Genomic DNA, 22,653 nt, shown 5'->3' on the forward strand with positions numbered 1-22,653 from the left:
TTTAATTCACTTCCCCTGTTTTGCTAGAGTCTTTTGGAAACCTCTGTGACGTCTCCCATGACTGCGCCCCACATCCAAAATGTGTCCATAACTGCATTCAATTCAAATATTGATCTACATATTTAACATACAAGATAGTTGTTTCCAGCATCATTTTGCATCCCAGGATGATGAGGAATTATTTAGGCCTGCTAACTCTGTGTGGATGCTTGTTGTTAGAGCTTTTGAATAGAGTAATGTTTTTCAACATTACAATTGAAGGTAATATATGTAAAGCACAGTCAGCTCTTGGCACAGTGCTGCCCTGGAAGTTATAAAGGACTCTTTTTATTTTATTTTATTATTATTATTTTTTTTAATTTATTTATTTTATTTTTGGCTGTGTTGGGTCTTCGTTTCTGTGCGAGGGCTTTCTCTAGTTGTGGCAAGCGGGGGCCACTCTTCATCGCGGTGCGCGGGCCTCTCACTATCGCGGCCTCTCTTGTTGTGGACCACAGGCTCCAGACGCGCAGGCTCAGTAGTTGTGGCTCACGGGCCTAGTTGCTCCACAGAATGTGGGATCTTCCCAGACCAGGGCTCGAACCCGTGTCCCCTGCATTAGCAGGCAGACTCTCAACCACTGCGCCACCAGGGAAGACCCAAGGACTCTTTTTAAATTTGTTCTTTATGTCTTCTTTATTAGACTTAGTCTTGGCCAGAAGAAATTTAGTCAGTATCCTCAAACTGGTATTCTTTTTTTCCGTGTGAACTGGCAGAGAGCAGTTGAGGAGAAATAATCTATAAATCATCTACTTCTAAAAGATAATTGAGATTGTAGTATACTCTATTTTATATGTTTTATTTTCTAGAATTATAAAATACATATTATATTGATCTGGCAAGTTTAGTACCTAAGCCTATTCTCTCTTTCAGCTTTTGACTTTTAATGTAATTCTTTGGGTATTTTACCTTCTTTTTTTCCATGCTTAGATTTCCAACAATTATACTATAGAAGAAAAATTATTAGTTTTATTTATCATGAGTTTATTCATCCTAATACTGAAGCCAATATATTAAAAATATATTTTGTTCATTGAGATGCCAATGTGTAAAATTCTACATATACCATGTCTCTGTGAAATGGAAAATGAGTATAGAAACTCAGACACATTTTTATTTGTTCATTGGCACTAATTCCCATTATGAAGACTGATTATCACACAGAAAACAAATTCCTGTGGAGATGCTGTTTTTACTTGTATTATGCATTGTGCCCCTGGGCTGCTTTCTCCTACCACTAGAGAGGCAGTCAATCAGGATAGACCTAGACCCTAAGGGGTGCTCAGACCTACAGGAGGTTCTTGGAGTAATGCAGCAGAGACTCAATACGGTCCTTGGCCTCATAGTACTTATAATTTAGTCAAGGATAAAAAAAGGTGCAAAAAAATGCAAAGGTTGAGCGATAAAAGGCATGCTATTGTTAAGATATATCGGGAGGTACTGCATTATAAATTCTTCAAGACTTTAGAGGGAGCAACAGTCATCGAGTTGTGAAGTGTTGAGAGTATTAAATTGGGACTTACAGGAGACAGAGGTGTTACCTCTAGCTCTGTTTCTGGTTGACTTTGTGACCTTAGATAGTCATGTCCCTTCCTGGGGTTTAGTTTCTGTATTCATAAAATTGAAAGACTATACAAGATGTTCACTAATTCTCTAATTCATCAGGAAGCTGGAGGTTAAATTGGGTCTTTAGGGCTTTGTTTTCGGGGTTTTTTTCATTTGTTTTCTTTAGTTTTTTAAAGGGCACATGGAATTGTAAAGGTTTTCTAGGTAGACTCCATTGACAAGAAAGTAGAAATGAATATAGTATATTCACCAGACAGTAAGCTTAGGTGTCAAGGAATAACCAAAGTGCTGCGGTTTTGGTTTTATAACCATCGAAAAAGGACTTTTGTTTTTAATACCATTAAATAGGTTAAGTAATAGGCTGAGTCTCTGGCTCAAATACTAGAAATTATTCTAAAGCTAACTGAGCATCAGAGAATGGAACTGGAAAAGAGAAAATAATTTTTCAGACTTAATAAGTTCATTGCATCTGAAGTAATTAATGTAGGTAGAGGTCTTGAGGAGATAATAATAACAGTCCCCCCTTCCCTTCCCAAGTTTAGAGCCAACTGAAAGATAGACATGGTGAACAGACAGATGGAGAATAAATAGTTTTATTATTTATAAGAGCTGAATTGCACATGACTTAAATTTATAGCCACAAAGATTTTTCTTATTCTAAATCAGTGATTCTCAGCGGAGAGCACTTTGTCCCAGCCCCTTCCATCAGGGATATTAGGCAATGTTTGGAGACATTTTTGGTTGTCATAACTGGGAAGGGATGCTACTTCCACTGGTAGGAGACGCCAGGGATGCTGCTAAACCATGTTCAACACAAGGGCAGCCCGACACAATAAAGGAACATGAATTATCCAGTCTAAAACGTCAACAGTGCTAAGGTTTAGAAACCTTGTTCTAAATTAGACAATCTTACTCACAACCCCCCACCTCTATCTGACTGGATAATTTCAGGTTTCCTTTATAGGACAGGTAGAGAGCTTTAAGCATGACAGATAGAAGACTGAATCTCTTTCTTTCCTCCCCGCCCCCCCCCCCCGCCATTGCCCTATAGTAGACTGTTAGATCTACAACACTGAGATGAGCATGCCCTATCTCAAATTGATCAATTAAATAAGAGTTGGAGGCATGAAGAAGACCAATAATGATATTCTAATGAAACTACCTCATGGAAATTTGAAGCCAAGAAAATTGGGTTTTTTCCCTAACGATGTTGGAGTAATTATTAACTCCTATGCTAGCCATTTTATGACTTCCCATGGTTATCTAAAATCACGGCTCACCAAACTCAAGCCCTACACAAACACAGAGGCTTTCTTTACATGCCACATAGGTTCAGACAGAAACTGTAGAAGAAAATTGACAACAAAAAGTGCATTTCCTTGCATTGATATGGGGAGAAACGTGTCCCCATGGTAGAGGAAAAGCACAGTTTCCGTTAGTCTCATTTGGTACCTTTACCTTAGTTAACTAGTCAGCAAATACGCTCTTCTTTTAGTTTACCTGGTAGTCAAATATAGTCTCCATATCAAAACCCAGGTGATATTTACCGCATAGTTCCTGAACCAAGGGAGTACTTTGAGGTCCCAGTGATTTGCTTCATGGTTGTCTCTTTAATTTAAACTGAACTCCTTTTCAAAGGGATGCTCGTATTTTATTTCATACTTTCTTATCTTGAAAAGGGTTCTTAAATTTTTAAATGTTAAACATATGTTTAGTGAAAGAATGGATAAATGAACAAATGAGTGTAAATAACATAGCGGTAGATTGTGAACAATCTTGAGAGGCAGAAACTTTGGACTTGAAATAAGAGGATATAAATGACAAATGAAGGCTTTAATCAGCCTAACAATATAATGAAAGCAGTGTTTAGGAAGTAAATTAGCATTTATTGGATGTCTATATTTTTTTCAAGTATATTGCAAGATGGGAATTATTATTACCTTTTTTTCTAGAGGAAACAGAGGCTTTAAAATGTCAATAAAATTGAGGTAAATTTTTAAAATTATTTGAAGTTTGTAAAAGAGTCTCAGATAATGATAATGTGGCGATGGTAACCATCAAAAGAAGACAGGGTGGAGCTTCTGTGTTGGTGAACACATCACAGTGCTGGGAGGGTGAAAGCCTGGAAAGAGCATGGAAGCTCCGTACCCCTCCCCCAAGACCTTGCCTTATGCATCTCTTCCATTTGGCTGTTCCTGAGCTGTATCCTTTATTTTAAACACCTGTAAATGTGTAGGAGGCGGCAGACTATAGAGGAAAGGCAAGACAATCTTGGGTCTAAGCCTGCCCAAGGTGAGAGGCCTTGTAGATACACGTAGCAACATCTCAATGCCTCAGTTTCCTCACCAGTGAGATGGGGATAGCAGTCCTGTGCTCACAGGAGAGTTCAAAAGAAGAAAGAAGAGTGTGAACATAGCATGTCTAGAACTGAGAAGGTGCTTAGCAGATGGCCAGTTGACATTAGCTCAACTGTTGTGGGAGATCTAAACAAGGAGCACAGCCTCCCACCCCCATTTGATGCCCCTGATTTTCCCAGACTCTCAGAGCAGAAAACACCAAGGGATTTGCTCAAGGTGATGTACGGAGCCTGGGATGGAGCCCCATCTCAGCCCCCAGTCTCATGAACCCTGTTCCCTTTTGCCACTGATGAGCCTGGATCAGAATCTGGAGAGAAAGGGATGCAGACCTCACTGAGCTGGTTTCATTGTCAAGAATACCCTGGAGAGGGGGGCAGGCACAAAGCCTTGCTCCCTTCCTGGGACCATTTTCTCCAAAAAGTAAGAGTCTTACACTGCTGGAGGAGGTGCAACAAAGCCTGTTGTGTCCAGGGAATAGACAAAGACCCGTTGCGTCTAGGGGAAGGGTAGAAGAAAAAAACTCTACCCCAGTGTTTAGGGCGTAAATAGGTCTTGGGGGGAAGCAGCTACCATGCTGTGAGAACACTCAAGCATCTCTGTGGAGAGGCTCATGTGAAGAAAAACTGATACCTCTGGCCAATAGCCAGCATCACTTTGCCATCTGTACAGGTAAGCCACCTTAAAGGTGAAATCCAAGGTATGAAAACAACCTAATTGTCAATCCATGGATGAATGAATAAAGAAAATGAGGTTTATACACAAAATGGAATATTATTCCGCCTTAAAGAGAAGAAAATCCTGCTACTGTCAACAACATGGATGGAATTGGAGGCCATTATGCTAAATGAAATAAGCCAGACACAAAAAGACAAATACTGCATAATCTCAGTTATATGTGGAATCTAAAATATTCAAACTTATAGAAGCAGAGACTAGAATGATAATTGCCAGGGAGCAGAGGGAGTAGGAAAATGAGGAGGAGATGGTCACAGAGTACAAAGTTTCAATTACACAAAACAAGTTCTGGAGATCTACTATGTAGCATAGTGCCTATAGCTTACAATACTATATTGTATACTTATAATTTTCTAGGAGGGTAGATACTATGTTAGGTGTTCTTACCACAAAAAAATTAATTAATAATAAAGGAGCAGGAGGAAACTTTGGGAGGTGATGGATATGTCTACGGTCTTGATGGTGATGTTCGTTTCGTGGGTGTGTATTTATTCCCAAACTCATTGAGTTATATACATTAAATATGTACAGTTTTTACATGTCAATCATACCTCAGTAAAGTGGCTTTAAAAGATAATAAAATGAAAAACAAAAGTGGAATCCTTATATCTTTTGACCCCAGTCAAGCCTTCAGTTGAACAGCCCCAGCTGATATCTGACTTTGACTTCATGAGAAAAACCAAGCTAGAATCACCCAGCCAAGTTTTGCTTCCAAATTCCTGACCCATGGAAACTGTGAGAGAATAAATGATTGCCTCTGCTTTAACAAGGTAGAAGGAGGAGGAGGTAGGGTTATTGGGAGGTGAAACTTGTTTAGAAAATTCGTTATATTTAATTTTAACTCAGATTAATCATAGTTTAAGCGTAACCAAGGAAAGCACTTAAAACACAATATATTATATGCCACGAGTAATATTAAATAGCTTTGGTTTATCTGCTGTTTTAGATTAGCCATACTACTTGCCACCTCTTTGACACAAATATGTTTTGTTTTAGGGCCATATTGCCTAGTGATAGTGGTGACTGCACGTATGAATGTGGTAAAGTTCCATAGGTGATTTGTTGTGCGAATCTGGGGATTTGGACACTGGAAAGACAGCTCACTAAATTAGCACTTTTCTCTGGGGGCTCATGGGTCAAGTGAACAAGTCTGAACAGGCCCCAGATGATTTTGATGTGACTCCTTAAGAGCGGAGAGATGCCCTCCACCCATCCCGCAGCTCCTTTGTGAATGAATCAGTGAAGGCGAGAATTGTCCGTTGCCTTGCATCTCCTTTTATTTTTAACTCTTCCTTTTTGTAGATCTCGAAATTTCTCCCAGACTCATCTATAAAGAAAAAGTAAACAGATATGAATATATTTTAAAAGAGCATGACTAACGCCCATTCTTAGACTCTTGAGAAGCTTTTTATATTTCAAATAAAAGATATGTGATATATAGTAAGTCTTTTTTAGGAACTCGTGTCGTATCTTGTTATACTGAGAGATTTTCGTTTTACTATTTTGTAACATTGCTGACTTGCTGGGAAAGTGGTTCTCAGCTGTGGAGCATATCTCCTTCTACAAATGTTGATCCATTGCCTACTATGGGCAAGGCCTACCTTAGACGTAGGGTATAAATATCCCAATGAACACAATAGAAATTCTCTGCCCTCTTGGTGCTTGGACTAGGAGACAAGTAATAGTCAAAAGAAGAAATAAATGTGTAATATTTGGTAGTAATAACTGCCAAGAAGAAATATAGATAAGAGTAAAGGGATATTGTTGAGGAGAGAGAAGGAGGGACTATTTTGAATAGGAAGTTAGGGAAAGCATCTCTGACATATCATGTAGGCAGAGATATAGGCATTCTGTGAGGAAGAGAACCAGGCAAAAAACTGGAGAAACAGTGGTCCGGTCTGATGAATCATGAACTGTAAGAAAAAAGCTGCAGAATCAAGAAAAAGCTACCAAATCAGGAGTGTTTGGGATACAGACTTAAGAGTAATTGTTTTTCAAGCATAATGGGTAATTTTGATGAACACCCCTAGTTAAAAATCACAGTAGGACAATAAACGACAAGAACTGAGAGGAGAGAATGGGGGGGAAATCTTTGACAATAAAGAAATAGAAATGAAATTCCTTAGAATGAAAAATGTAAGTAATTAGACTATCCTGGAAATTTCCCCCAAATTTTGTTTTTCTTTGTATCTTGATAGCCAAATACTGTTGGCAGAAATTTGTTATCTGAGCTACCGTGAAGCTCAGCTTACTGAACTCTGAGTATTCTAGGCTGGTAAGAACTTTTTCTCAAGCTGAATATAGTTTTCTTTTTAAAGTCTTTTGACTTGTTAATTACTAACTCAAGGGCTTTATGCCCTTATACTATTTCTTTTCTATGGGATATGTCTTAACTGCTGCAGGGGAAAACATAAACCTTGCTGAGAGGAAAACCAGTGAAATGAAAGGAATAGGTACCATGTCTTCTTTCTTAGTATATGATGGAAAAGAATGGTTCCTGGCAATATTCTGAAGGTAAAAGGAGGAAATGCCCTAAAAAGTTTTAAAATGGTCTTGACTTACAATCATAAAAGGTAAGGTGGAAGGCTATTTAATGATCAAGAACAAAAGAAAGTAGAATTTCAAAGACTAATTCTATCATATAAATTTTTCATCGCTGAAGTCTAATGTCCTATAACTCAAGCAAGATTCATGAAGCTCCTTCTAAGAAATCAGTTTAGTGTGATTTACTATAATAAAAGTCTGTTTTCTAATGTGTTTGTCTTTTCAGCCATTTGTTCTCTCTGCCAGAGGTCCTTTAGGTAAAAGTTACCATTGATATGTCCTAGCATAGAATCACACTTTAGAACTCAGGAGGAAACAATAGAGGTGATCCTCTCTAACATTTCCTTTTTGAAGATCATGGAGATTGAGGATAATTGTTAGGTTACTTACCTAGTGTCAAGTACCTAGTTGCAGGGCCAGACTGGTTTTGTCTCTGGCTCCCATTTTAATTCCACGTCACTTCAACATTTATGTTAATAGTCATTAGTACACAGTTTTCAAAAATATATTCGAAGGACACTTTGTGATGAGAATTGAAGACATATGTACTCATTAATGCTTCAGATGGGCCACTCCAAAAAGTAGGCTATAATGGTAACTACTGTGTAACATCATAGTGACTTGCAGGAATGAAGAAAATACTGCTGACTTTTACTCTTTTCTTAATTTTCTGACCTGGTCCATAATCATCACCTCAAACCTCAAAACTCCAACTAATCAAAATAATACAGCAGTCATAATGTATGTATTAGTAGCTAAGAACAATGGTTTTGAATTTTTTTAGAGTCTTGGATTTATTTATGAATTTGAGGCAAACCATGAAAATCGTACTTAAGGGGAAAATAGCACTTACCATTTAAGAAAAACAAAGCCCACTTGAAACTCATCTAGGTTAAGAACCTTGTTGTAGACCCAAATTAAAGTAGCTTCCAATTGCCAAATCTGAGATAATATGAGCAAAAAAAAAAAAAAATGATAATAATGAATTATAATACATACAACAAAAGAGTCTCTATATTTTAAATTTTTATTGTGGTATAGTTACTTTACAATGTTGCATTAGTTCCTATTGTACAGCAAAGTGAATCAGCTATATGTATACATATATCCCCTCATTTTTGGATTTCTTTCCCATTTAGGTCACCACAGAGCATTGAGTAGAATTCCCTGTGCTATACAGTAGGTTATCATTAGTTATCTATTTTACACATAGTATCAGTAGTGTATATATGTCAATCCCAATCTCCCAATTCATCCCACCACCACCCCATTCCCCCTTGGTATCCATACATTTGTTCTCTATGTCCGTGTCTCTCTTTCTGCTTTGTAAATAAGATCGTCTTTACCAATTTTTTCAGATTCCACATATATGCATTAATATACGATATTTCTTTTTCTCTTTCTGACTTACTTCACTCTGTATGACAGACTCTAGGTCCATCCACGTCTCTACAAATGACCCAATTTCATTACTTTTTATGGCTGAGTAATATTCCATTGTACATATGTACCACATCTTCTTTTATCCATTCCTCTGTTGATGGACATTTAGGTTGTTTCCATGTCCTGGCTATTGTAAACAGTGCTGCAATGAACATTGGGTGCATGTGTCTTTTTGAATTATGGTTTTCTCTAAATGTAAGGCCAGACACTATAAAACTCTTAGAGGAAAACATAAGCAGAACACTCTTTGACATAAATCACAGCAAGATCTTTTTTGACACACCTCCTAGAGTAATGAGAATAAAAACAAAAATAAACAAATGGAACCTAATTAAACTTAAAAGCTTTTGCACAGCAAAGGAAACCATAAAGAAGATGAAAAGACAGCCCTCATAATGGGAGAAAATATTTGCAAATGAAGCAATGGACAAAGGATTAATCTCCAAAGTATACAAACAGCTCATGTAGCTCAATATCAAAAAAACAAACAACCCAATCCAAAAATGGGCAGAAGCCCTAAATAGACATTTCTCCAAAGAAGACATACAGATGGCCAACAGACACAAGAAAAAATGCTCAACATCACTCATTATTAGAGAAATGCAAATCAAAACTACAATGAGGTATCACCTTAACACCAGTCAGAATGGCCATCATCACAAAATCTGCAAACAGTAAATGCTGGAGAGGGTGTGGAGAAAAGGGAACCCTCTTGCACTGTTGGTGGGGATGTAAATTGATACAGCTACTATGGGGAACAGTATGGAGGTACCTTAAAAAACTAACAATAGAACTACCATGTGACCCAGCAATCCCACTGCTGGGCATATACACACAAGAAATTCTTGTGAGTTAATACTCATGTAAATAAATGACTATGTAAATTATTGCCTAATATAATATAATAATTGACTAAGTAAATGGGAGACATTTCTTCCCTATAGTAGAATTCCAGCTAATAAATGTAACAGAAATGATAGAAATTTTAAAAATTGCTAATTGCCAAACATTACAGTAATAATTTTTGCAGGAAAGTACCATCAACGAATGACAAAATTAGTGGATGAAAATATAATGAGAAATCGGATATATACATAGTCTCAAAGTATCTCCTCACAAAGGACTTATTAATCACAAAGGGAAAAGGAGTAACTTTACATTTGTGAAACCTGGCAGACAGCATCTTAACCACAGGGTCAAAGTTAATCTTACCCCTAATGAGTCATATTAACATCCTGTGCTCTAGAGGGCACAATATCACTTCTGTGCTATTATAGCTCATAACTGAATTTAATCATGAGGAGCCATCAGAATAACTCAAATTGAGGGGCATTCTACAAAATAACTGACCAGTACTCTTCAAAACTCTCAGGACCATGAAAGAAAAACTGAGGAACTGTCCCAGATTCAGGAAGACTAAGAAGATATGGCAACCGAATGTCATAGATTGGATCATGGACCAAATAAAGGATATTAGTGGGATGATTGAGAAAATTTTAAGTGGGTCGTTAGATTAGTTAATTGTATCATATTAATATTAATTTTCTAGATTTGTACTGTATACTGTGATTTTGATAAACGTTAGCATTTGAAGAACCTGGGTGAAGGGTATGTGGAAATTCTTTGTTCTCTATTTTCACCCTTTTTTGTAAGTCTGAAATTATTTCAGAATGAAATTAAAGATAAAATTAAGTGCATTAAAAGAACCCCTTATTTGATTTTTCCCTTGTTTCATTTACTGTGTTTTTAACTCTTAAAGTTCATAATATAAAATGACATTTTTGGGAGACTTCAATTATGGGTAGAGATAGGTTGTCAGAGAGAGTGATTTGTGTATTTTTGCTAACCACAACATGAGAAAATATGCACTGAATATGTGATATAATAGTAAATAAAATCAATATTGAAATATTGAAAACCATTACTCTTAAACATCAACTTTCATTAAAGCATAAGTGACATACAATATGTATTTTAAGTGTACCAGTTTGATGACGTTTTATTAAAAATTATATTTTTTTGTTTCAGCATAGTTTTCTTCCAGATACCTTCAGAGTTGAGAGCAAACAAATTGAGTCTTGACTGTCTGTCCTTCCTTTTCTCGGTAAATGACTCTCTTAGGCACCCAGTTATTCAAACCAGAAACCTAATATGATAGAGATGCTTTTCCCCCTTGGGGATGCACTTTACTAGGGGAAATTAGGTTTGTAAATTAGTATGTATAAAGCAATCTAGAAAGTGCTAATTGATTGAAAGCAAGTATAGATTCTGTGCTATGGAGGAAGAATATTAGAGATGTCTTTGAAGTACAGGAATGAGGAAGGATATGAGGAAGAAGTATGCTTGAACTAGGCCTTGAATGTTAGTTAGAAGTTAGGTCTTTGAAGATGAATGAGAGAGAATTCCAGACAGAGAAGACAGTTGAATATTCAAAGCTCCAAAAAGATGCATAGTATGTACTTGAATTTGGCTACATATAGGTTGCATGAAGGAAATTAATGCAAAATAAGAAAATGAAGTGAGATAGATAGCAATTATAGAACTTCACAGAGAGGTTTCTCCTCTTTGTTTAGTTCTGTTTAAAAACTAGTTATTGAGCCAATAGTAGGTGGATATTTACTATGTTTAAGACATTTGGAGAATATAAAGAAATTCTTGGCAGGTTAAGACCATGAAGCACAGAGTTTGGTAAAGGTGATGAAATGAAGACTGCTCTTCTAAATGTTAGTTTGATTTGAAGGAAATACAAGCTGGTGCTAGAGGATCATGCCATTTTGCTGTCGTTGTTGCTGGAACTGGTTAGTTTTTTTACCAAATTATTGAGTGAAAGTCAATTAAAAGGACATAAAAGACATATGTTCCATCTATTCTAATCCTTTTGGAAGCTAGAATTTCTCTCAGCCACTACAACACCTAACTAGTATTTACCATCATTTGTCTTGACTCTGGGAATCATTGGCACTTTTCTTTCTTTACATATTCACTTTTACACATTTTGGTGATGAAGGTTGAAGGCATCACTATCTTATTGTTATCCTTTCTTTGTCTCTTGCAATGCTTTCCTTTTTAATATATCCATTTATGATAGGATAAAGGAAAGGTTAGAGAAGTATTAAGATTCCAAGATTGACTAAAATTTAACCCACCTAACTTGCTTCCAAAAGCAATCCAAAAAGTAGATCCTGTGTTGGTTTTCACGGTTGTTAATAAATTGGCATCAGAATTTGAAATCCACATATATTGGGACTACTGGGCAAAATATCACATGAATATAATTTGTGTAAAAGTGAATCTATTCATTAAACATTTATTGAACCATCAGTACAACGATCCCTGCCCTCAAGAAGCTTATAATATAAAAGAAAAACCAAGAATCATGGGATTTCCCATTTGGAAGAACCATAAAAAGCATATTATTATAATCCCTTCACTTTATAGATGACGAAATAACAGCACACGTATTCTGTACTGTTTCGGTTACAGCGGTTATTGTTCGTCAGAAGAAATAAGATATGTTGGCTTCAGAAAACCTCATCTTTTCACAATTTCTTTTGTGTTCAGAACCAAGGCAATGGGTAACGGATATCCTGGCAATTAAAATCCACCTTCATGCCTTTGTTCTTTGGTCTCTCCAAAATAACTTCTTCCCATTGTTCCTTCCTCCCCCTGCATCCCCATTTTTCTTTTCTGGTAATATTTCATTTATCAAGATCAGGATCAACTATCAACTCCTGTGAACCTTAAACAAAATATCCCCTCCTTATTACGAAATGTGTGAATTTGCTGGCAGCAGCTCTCTGATAGGTTGTTTGCTCCTTGGGTGCAGTTACTACACATTATTAAGCTTCACATTTACAACATCTAAAACACTGTCTGCCACATTGCCACATCCAATAAAATTTTAACTGGTTTAGTATTTTAACAAATATTTTAATGCTGTATACCAAGCATTTAGTTGGGAACACAAAAGACAGAACACATATTCAGATTACAGATTGGTGGGGAAATCAAATAAACACATCAAAGATTGTGATAAGAGCTATGCAGGGAAGGAACAGTTTGCTTGGGAAGGGAATAACAGGGCTAACGGGTGATAGGGATTATACATAGACAAGATGGTCAAGAAAGCCTTCTCCCAAGAAATGATGGTTAAATTGAGATTTAAAATGAAAGAAAGAGCCAGTCATTGAACAAGGACAAGTGTTTTAGTTACGAAAAGAAAGCCACTGTGGCTTGAGTCCAGTGTACAAGGAGTCAGGTGCAGCTTGAAGAAGAGGGCAAGCACCTTTCAGGTCATGGGAGGAGATTGAATTCAATTTTAAGCAAATTCATGGAAAGCCTCTTTCTGTGTTGTAAAGAATAGATGGCAGTGATCTAGGGACAATGCGGACAGATCAATTAGAAATCAACTGTAGGCGTCTAGGCAAGAGAAGATGGTTTACTGGACAATGGTGATTGCAATAATAAGGGAGTATTGATAGTAGAATCAATAGAATTTGTCAGTGGATCAAATCGGGGGCTGAAGGAAAGGGAGGAATCCACCATGATTTACATTTTTCTGGTTTGAATACTGCTGGATGATGGTGCCATTCATGTAGATGGGGTAGTCTATGAAAAAAAAAATAGATTGTGTGGAATCAAAGTTAATGATGAAATCTTTGAAGATGTTTGAAATTATCTAGTTTCAGGTCTAGATTCAAAAGAATGATTTAATGTTGTTAAGGATGGAGGCTTATACTACTACCAACTAAATTTTAGCCTTTGCTCTGTGCCTGGTCCTGTGCTAAATACTCCACAAGAATTATAGAAAATTCTTCAACTATGAAATATGTTCATTTTCAGTCCTAGTTTGTAAATTAAGAGATTGAGATTTAGAGAGTTTAGGTGACCTTTCCAGAGTCAGACAGCTAATAGGTGGCACAGCCAAGACCTGAGCCAGGACAGATTTTTCTGCCTTCAGAATCCAGTACTCTTCCTCCCTAAGATTCACTGCCTCTTGTTACAAAATCGAGGCATTTTGTATATCCATTGCCAAATAAAACTCTGATGTCTTTCCTTTACTCATTCCTGTGTCTTGTTAGAATACCATTCAAGTCACTGAAGTTGAGAATTCAGTTACTTGTCTGGTTGAATTGAATCAGCTAGCAATCTAGTTTAAGATTCTCCCTAACAGGGTGATAAAGCAGATTCTGCAGTTAAGGGTGTGGGTTGTTTTCTTTCAATGTGCCAGATATTCCGTGTCACCAACACTTTGCTGTGGCAGGTATCCTTGTCATTTGCTAAGATCTATGAAGTGATCTGGGTTTGTTGTGCCCTGCAGAGAATTGAGTCAATGCCTTAATCTCAGGATTTACCAAAAGAAAAGAAAACAATTCATTTAAAAGGATGGCTCCCAGTATGAAAAAAAAACTTGTAATTACAAGTACTCATTGATAATTTAAAAAGAATTCAATTTTTTCATATACTGAAATTGGCCATCTGTGATGGACAATGAACTAGTAACTCACAGATGTGTTTTCTGGACATGGCAAGCTTCCCTACTTAATACTCTTACAAGAAAATTTATACTCCGTGAAAGTACTCTAGTCCTAACAGAGCATTAATGGACTTATTCAAGGCTTAGCAAATAAATGTGGTTATTGGTTACTTAGTGATGATTCAGTCTCTACAGTGCTTTTAATTTCTTAACTAGTGTTTCTGAAAATGCTGAATGTGAGTGCAAGGCAGATTTATCTGGGGAATATACATGTTCAGGCAACTTGAGCAAATCATGCAGCAGTTTTCTATTTTGGGTCATTTAATTATCTTTAACCCATTTTTTACAATTGAATTCACATCAGTCCTCTAGACATTTATTCACCTAGCATACATAACTTCCCATAGGCCAAGTCCTGTTAGATTCTAGGGAGGCAAAAATTAATAAAATTTAGCTCCTTTTCACAAGAAGCAAATTCTAGCAGTGAAATAAACAAATCAAGAAATAATAATTAAAAGTGATAGTTTCTTCAAAAGATTCAGCCACAAAGTACTGTGTAAACATTAATTGAAAAGAAGGGGATGTGGTTTGGCAAATAATGCCATTGGCAAATGAAATCTTCATAGAGGATGTGCCACCTGAGTTGGTCTTTAAAGACTGAATTGGCATTTCCCAGCTAGAAAAAGAGAATATGGGTTTTGGAAGATGGGAAACAGATTTTAAAAGGATTCTAAAAGTGGTAGCTCATAATGTCTTTGGAGCCACTGGAGGTGTGTCTGTAGGTGAAATTGAAGAGTATTTAGGGGAGATGGCAGATGAGGCTGGGTAGAGCATCTGGGGCTACCTTTAGAAAAATGTAGGTGCCATCCTAAGGAGTTTGAATTTCACCTTGCTAATGACAAGGGTTTGTGAAAACGGTTTTAAAGAAGATTAGTCTGTGTTTGAAAAGAGAATTCTGGATGAATCCGAATGATTTGGAGGAAGAGACTCTGTTAGACACTGTGCTATAAACATAGACACATAGTATCTAAGTGCCAGAATTAGGGGACAAACCATAGTTTATCTGCCTGCAAACTCCTTATGGATTATACTACCCCTCCCTGCCTCAACAAACTGTCTTAATGTCTCCAATGTGGACGGAACATACCAGGTCACAGAGACACTTTGGAGTAAGCACACATCAGTTCAGCTGCCCCTTACATAAACATGTACGCCTTCCCTGGAATATCCTGTACCTGTCATTCTGGAACACAGTCCCTTCATCACAGGTTAAATTAATATGACATAATATCCACACAGTGTTGCTGCTTCAGAGGTCCCTTTGATTTTTTTTTCTTTTAGATTTATTTATTTTATTTATCTAAATCTTTTTTTTTAAACATCTTTATTGGAGTATAATTGCTTTACAATGGTGTGTTAGTTTCTGCTTTATAACAAAGTGAATCAGTTATACATATACATATGTCCCCATATTTCTTCCCTCTTGCATCTCCCTCCCTCGCACCCTCCCTATCCTACCCCTCTAGGTGGTCACAAAGCACCGAGCTGATCTCCCTGTGCTATGTGGCTGCTTCCCACTAGCTATCTATTTTACATTTGGTGGTGTATATATGTCCATGCCACTCTCTCACTTTGTCCCAGCTTACCCTTCCCCCTCCCCGTATCCTCAGATCCATTCTCTAGTAGGTCTGCATCTTTATTCCCATCTTGCCCCTAAGTTCTCCATTTTTTCTTTTTTTCTTTTTTGATTCTGTATATATGTGTTAGCATACAGTATTTGTTTTCCTCTTTCTGACTTACTTCACTCTGTATGACAGTCTCTAGGTCCATCCATCTCAATAAAAATAACTCAGTTTTTTTCCTTTTTATGGCGGAGTAATATTCCATTGTATATGTGTGCCACATCTTCTTTAGCCATTCATCTGTTGATGGACACTTCAGTTGCTTCCATGTCCTGGTTATTGTAAATAGAGCTGCAATGAACATTTTGGTACATGACTCTTTTTGAATTATGGTTTTCTCAGGGTATATGCCCAGTAGTGGGATTGCTGGGTTGTATGGTAGTTCTATTTTTAGTTTTTTAAGGAACGTCTATACTATTCTCCATACTGGCTGTATCAATTTACATTCCCACCAGCAGTGCAAGAGGGTTCCCTTTTCTCCACATCCTCTCCAGCATTTATTGTTTGCAGATTGTTTGATGATGGCCATTCTGACCGGTGTGAGATGATATCTCATTGTAGTTTTGATTTGCATTTCTCTAATGATTAATGATGTTGAACATTCTTTCATGTGTGTGTTGGCAATCTGTATATCTTCTTTGGAGAAATGTCTATTTAGGTCTTCTGCCCACTTTTGGATTGGGTTTTTTGTTTTTTTAATCTTGAGCTGCATGAGCTGCTTGTAAATTTTGGAGATTAATCCTTTGTCAGTTGCTTCATTTGCAGACATTTTCTCCCATTCTGAGGGTTGTCTTTTCGTCTTGTTTATGGTTTCCTTTGCTGCGCAAAAGCTTTTAAGTTTCATTAGGTCACATTTCTTTATTTTTGTTTTTATTTCCATTTCTCTAGGAGGTGGGTCAAAAAGGATCTTGCTGTGATGTATGTCATAGAGTGTTCTGCCTATGTTTTCCTTCGAGAGTTTGATGGTGTTTGGTCTTACATTTAGGTCTTTAATCCATTTTGAGTTTATTTTTGTGTATGGTGTTAGGGAGTGTTCTAATTTCATTCTTTTACATGTAGCTGTCCAGTTTTCCCAGCACCACTTATTGAAGAGGCTGTCATTTCTCCACTGTATATTCTTGCCTCCTTTATCAAACATAAGGTGACCATATGTGCGTGGGTTTATCTCTGGGTTTTCTATCCTGTTCCATTGATCTATATTTCTGTTTTTGTGCCAGTACCATACAGTCTTGATTACTGTAGCTTTGTAGTATAGTCTGAAGTTGGGGAGCCTGATTCCTCCAGCTCCGTTTTTCTTTCTCAAGATTGCTTTGGCTATTCGGGGTCTTTTGTGTTTCCATACAAATTGTGAAATTTTTTGTTCTAGTTCTGTGAAAAATTCTACTGGTAGTTTGATAGGGATTGCATTGAATCTGTACATCGCTTTGGGTAGTAGAGTCATTTTCACAACGTTGATTCTTCCAATCCAAAAACATGGTATATCTCTCCATCTATTTGTATCATCTTTAATTTCTTTCATCAGTGTCTTATAATTTTCTGCATACAGGTCTTTTGTCTCCTTAGCTAGGTTAATTCCTAGATATTTTATTTTTTTTGTTGCAATGGTAAATGGGAGTGTTTTCTTAATTTCACTCTCATATTTTTCTTCATTAGTGTATAGGAATGCAAGAGATTTCTGTGCATTAATTTTGTATCCTGCTACTTTACCAAATTCATTGATTAGCTCTAGTAGTTTTCTGGTAGCATCTTTAGGTTTCTCTATGTATAGTATCATGTCATCTGCAAACAGTGACAGCTTTACTTCTTTTCCAATTTGTATTCTTTTCATTTCTTTTTCTTCTGTGATTGCTGTGGCTCAAACTTCCAAAACTATGTTGAATAATAGTGGTGGGAGTGGGCAACCTTGTCTTGTTCCTGGTCTTAGTGGAAATGGTTTCAGTTTTTCACCATTGAGGACGATGTTGGCTGTGGGTTTGTCATATATGGCCTTTATTATGTTGAGGAAAGTTCCCTCTATGCCTACTTTCTGGAAGTTTTTTATCACAAATGGGTGTTGAATTTTGTCGAAAGCTTTCTCTGCATCTATTGAGATAATCATATGGTTTTTCTCCTTGAATTTGTTAAATGGTGTATCATGTTGATTGATTTGCATATATTGATGAATCCTTGCATTCCTGGGATAAAACCCACTTGATCATGGTGTTTGATCCTTTTAATGTGCTGTTGGATTCTGTTTGCTAGTATTTTGTTGAGGATTTTTTGCATCTATGTTCATCAGTGATATTGGCCTATAGTTTTCTTTCTTTGTGGCATCTTTGTCTGTTTTTGGTATCAGAGTGATGGTGGCCTCGTAGAATGAGTTTGGGAGTGTTCCTCCCTCTGCTATATTTTGGAAGAGTTTGAAAAGGATAGGTGTTAGCTCTTCTCTAAATGTTTGATAGAATTTGCCGGTGAAGCCATCTGGTCCTGGGCTTTTGTTTGTTGGAAGATTTTTAATCACAGTCTCAATTTCAGTGCTTGTGATCGGTCTGCTTATATTTTCTATTTCTTCCTGGTTCAGTCTCGGAAGGTTGTGCTTTTCTAAGAATGTGTCCATTTCTTCCAGGTTGTACATTTTATTGGCATATAGTTGCTTGTAGTAATCTCTCATGATCCTTTGTATTTCTGTAGTGTCAGTTGTTACTTCTCCTTTTTCATTTCTAATTCTGTTGACTTGAGTCTTCTCCCTCTTTTTCTTGATGAGTCTGGCTAATGGTTTATCAATTTTGTTTATCTTCTCAGAGAGCTAGCTTTTAGTTTTATTGATCTTTGCTCTTGTTTCCTTCATTTCTTTTTCATTTATTTCTGATCTGATCTTTATGATTCCTTTCCTTCTGCTAACTTTGGGTTTTTTTTGTTCTTCTTCTGCTAATTGCTTTAGGTGTAAGGTTAGGTTATTTATTTGAGATGTTTCTTATTTTTTGAGGTAGGATTATATTGCTATAAACTTCCCTCTTTGAACTGCTTTTGCTGCATCCCATAGGTTTTGGGTCATCGTGTTTTCATTGTCATTTTTTTCTAGGTATTTTTTGATTTCCTCTTTGATTTCTTCAGTGATCTCTTGTTTATTTAGTAGTGTATTGTTTAACCTCCATGTTTTAGTATTTTTTACAGATTTTTTCCTGTAATTGATACCTAGTCTTGTAGCATTGTGGTCGGAAAAGATACTTGATACGATTTCAATTTTCTTAATTTTACCAAGGCTTGATTTGTGACCCAAGATATGATCTATCCTGGAGAATGTTTTATGAGCACTTGAGAAGAAAGTGTATTCTGTTGTTTTTGGTTGGAATATCCTATAAATTCAATTAAGTCCATCTTGTTTAATGTGTAATTTAAAGCTTGTGTTTCCTTATTTATTTTCATTTTGGATGATCTGTCCATTGGTGAAAGTAGGATGTTAAAGTCCCCTACTATGATTGTGTTACTGTCTATTTCCCCTTTTATGGCTGTTATCATTTGCCTTATGTATTGAGGTGTTCCTATGTTGGGTGCATAAATATTTACAATTGTTATCTCTTCTTCCTGGATTGATCCCTTGATCATTATGTAGTGTCCTTCTTTGTCTCCTGTAATAATCTTTATTTTAAAGTCTATTTTGTCTGATATGAGAATTGCTACTCCAGCTTTCTTTTGATTTCCATTTGCATCGAATATCTTTTTCCATCCCCTCACTTTCAGTCTGTATGTGTCCCTAGGTCTGAAGTGTGTCTCTTGTAGACAGCACATACATACGGGTCTTGTTCTTTTGTCCATTCAGCCAGACTGTGTCTTTTGGTTGGAGCATTTAATCCATTTACATTTAAGGTAATTATCAATAGGTATGTTCCTATTACCATTTTCTTAATTGTTTTGGGTTTATTATTGTAGGTCTTTTCCTTCTCTTGTGTTTCCTGCCTAGAGAAGTTTCTTTAGCATTTGTTGTAAAGCTGGTTTGGTGGTGCTGAATTCTCTTAGCTTTTGCTTGTCTGTAAAGGTTTTAATTTCTGCATCAAATCTGAATGAGATCCTTGCTGGGTAGAGTAATCTTGGTTGTAGGTTTTTCTCCTTCATCATTTTAAATATGTCCTGCCACTCCCTTCGGGCTTGCAGAGTTTCTGCTGAAATATCAGCTGTTAACCTTATGGGGATTCCCTTATGTGTTATTTGTTGTTTTTCCCTTGCTGCTTTTAATATTTTTTCTTTGTATTTAATTTTTGATAGTTTGATTAATATGTATCTAGGCACGTTTCTCCTTGGATTTATCCTGTATGGGACTCTCTGTGCTTCCTGCACTTGATTAACTATTTCCTTTCCCATGTTAGGGAAGTTTTCAACTATAATCTCTTCAAATATTTTCAGTCCCTTTCTTTTTCTCTTCTTCTTCTGGGACCCCTATAACTCGAATGTTGGTGCGTTTAATGTTGTCCCAGAGTTCTCTGAGACTGTCCTCAATTCTTTTCATTCTTTTTTCTTTATTCTGCTCTGCAGTAGTTATTTCCACTCTTTTATCTTCCAGGTCAGTTATCCGTTCTTCTGCCTCAGTTATTCTGCTATTGATCCCTTCTAGAGAATTTTCAATTTCATTTATTGTGTTGTTCATCACTGTTTGTTTGCTCTTTACTTCTTCTAGGTCCTTCTTAAACGTTTCTTGTATTTTCTCCATTCTATTTCGAAGATTTTGGATCATCTTTACTATCATTATTCTGAATTCTTTTTCAAGTAGACTGCCTGTTTCATCTTCATTTGTTAGGTCTGGTGGGTTTTTACTTTTCTCCTTCATCTGCTGTGTGTGTTCTCTGTCTTTTCATTTTGCTTAACTTACTGTGTTTGGGGTCTCCTTTTCGCAGGCTGCAGGTTCGTAGTTCCCATTGTTTTTGGTGTCTGTCCCCAGTGGTTAAGGTTGGTTCAGTGGGTTGTGTAGGCTTCCTGGTGGAGGGGACTAGTGCCTGTGTTCTGGTGGATGAGGCTGGATCTTGTCTTTCTGTTTGGCAGGTCCACGTCTGGTGGTGTGTTTTGGGGTGTCTGTGGCCTTATTATGATTTTAGGCAGCCTCTGTGCTAATGGATGGGGTTTTGTTCCTGTCTTGCTAGTTGTTTGGCATAGGGTGTTCAGCACTGTAGCTTGCTGGTTGTTGAGTGGAGCTGGGTCTTGGTGTTGAGATCGAGATCTCTGGGAGATTTTTGCCATTTGATATTACATGGAGCTGGGAGGTCTCTTGTGGACCAGTGTCCTGAAGTTGGCTCTCCCACCTCAGAGGCACAGCCCTGACGCCTGGCTGGAGCACCAAGAGCTTGTCCTCCACACGGCTCAGAATAAAAGGGAGAAAAAATAAAGGAAAGAAAGAAAGAAGATAAGATAAAATAAAATAAAGTAAAGTAAAATAAAATAAAGTTATTAAAATAAAAAATAATTATTAAGAAAAAAAATTTTTAAGTAATAAAAAAAAAAGGACAGACAGAACCCTAGGACAAATGGTAAAAGCAAAGCTATACAGGCAAACTCACACACAGAAGCACACACATACACACTCACAAAAAGAGAAAAAGGGGAAAAAATATATATATCGTTGCTCCCAAAGTCCACCTCCTCAATTTGGGATGATTCGTTGTCTATTCAGGTATTCCACAGATGCAGGTACATCAAGTTGATTGTGGAGATTTAATCCGCTGCTTCTGAGGCTGCTGGGAGAGATTTCCTTTTCTCTTCTTTGTTCGCACAGCTCCCGGGGTTCAGTTTTGGATTTGGCCCCGCCTCTGCGTGTAGGTCGCCTGAGGGCGTCTGTTCTTCGCTCAGACAGAACGGGGTTAAAGGAGCAGCTGCTTCGGGGGCTCTGGCTCACTCAGGCTTGGGGGAGGGAGGGGTACGGGTGTGGGGCGAACCTGCGGCAGCAGAGGCCGGCATGACATTGCATCAGCGTGAGGTGCACCATGTGTTCTCCTGGGTAAGTTGTCCCTGGATCACGGGACCCTGGCAGTGGCGGGCTGCACAGGCTCCCGGCAGGGGCGGTGTGGAGAGTGACCTGTGCTTGCGCACCGGCTTCTTGGTGGCGGCAGCAGCAGCCTTAGCGTCTCATGCCCGTCTCTGGGGTCCGCGCTGATAGCCGCGGCTCGCGCCCGTCTCTGGAGCTCCTTTAAGCGGCGCTCTGAATCCCCTCTCCTCGCGCACCAGGAAACAAAGAGGCAAGAAAAAGTCTCTTGCCTCTTGGGCAGCTCCAGACTTTTTCCCGGACTCCCTCCCGGCTAGCTGTGGTGCGCTAACCCCTTCAGGCTGTGTTCACACCACCAACCCCAGTCCTCTCCCTGGGATCCGACCGAAGCCCGAGACTCAGCTCCCAGCCCCCGCCCGCCCCGGCGGGTGAGCAGACAAGCCTCTCGGGCTGGTGAGTGCTGGCCGGCACCGATCCTCCGTGCGGGAATCTCTCCGCTTTGCCCTCTGCACCCCTGTTGCTGCGCTCTCCTCCGTGGCTCCGAAGCTTCCCCCCTCTGCCACCCACTCTCTCCGCCCGCGAAGGGGCTTCCTAGTGTGTGGAAACCTTTCCTCCTTCACGACTCCCTCCCACTGGTGCAGGTCCTATCCCTATTCTTTTGTCTCTGTTTTTTCTTTTTTCTTTTGCCCTACCCAGGTACGTGGGGAGTTTCTTGCCTTTTGGAAGGTCTGAGGTCTTCTGGCAGCGTTCAGTAGGTGTTCTGTAGGAGTTGTTCCACATGTAGATGTATTTCTGATGTATTTGTGGGGAGGAAGGTGATCTCTGCATCTTACTCTTCCGCCATCTTGAAGCTCTCCAGTCCCT

At 38.0% G+C, this 22,653-nt stretch overlaps 1 protein-coding gene across 1 annotated transcript in view; it reads left to right on the forward strand.

Annotated features, from left to right (window-relative positions):
* ADAMTS3 (ADAM metallopeptidase with thrombospondin type 1 motif 3) overlaps positions 1–22,653 on the forward strand; it is a 290,776-nt gene that overhangs the window by 221,959 nt on the left and 46,164 nt on the right. The window lies entirely within an intron of this gene.

Source organism: Balaenoptera musculus, chromosome 5 (genome assembly GCF_009873245.2).
Source record: "Balaenoptera musculus isolate JJ_BM4_2016_0621 chromosome 5, mBalMus1.pri.v3, whole genome shotgun sequence".
NCBI lineage: Eukaryota > Metazoa > Chordata > Mammalia > Artiodactyla > Balaenopteridae > Balaenoptera > Balaenoptera musculus.